Genomic DNA, 418 nt, shown 5'->3' with positions numbered 1-418 from the left:
ATAAAACCTTAGGTTGTATTCTGCAAACTGTTCAAGAGTACATTTTGCGATCGACGTCGTCGGTGAAGAGGTTCCAGATATCACTAACAGAGCGACCGCGTTTCCGTTTCGATGTGGGTACGGCCATCGCATCACATCAACATCATCGACGATGACAAAATCGAGCGCGTCTTGCGGCTGCAGCTCGAGTATATCTTCGATGAACGGATCAACGAGTTCGACAACCTGGCTTGGAGAAATCGAGTGTTGCGACATATGCGTAGAAGAATTCTGGGGCTTTCTAAACAGATCGTGGAACACTGCGCGGTCAGGCCGCGGTCGCCGCTGGACAAAACGACTTAACGATTTGATCTATTATTAAAACCTTATTAAAACCTTTTCTGAGGCCTCAGATGGAGGTGAGGTTTGAAAGAAAAAC

The sequence above is a fragment of the Aphanomyces invadans genome, assembly GCF_000520115.1.
Source record: "Aphanomyces invadans strain NJM9701 unplaced genomic scaffold supercont1.3, whole genome shotgun sequence".
Lineage (NCBI taxonomy): Eukaryota > Oomycota > Saprolegniomycetes > Saprolegniales > Verrucalvaceae > Aphanomyces > Aphanomyces invadans.
Note: the sequence above shows the minus strand (reverse complement) of the source record.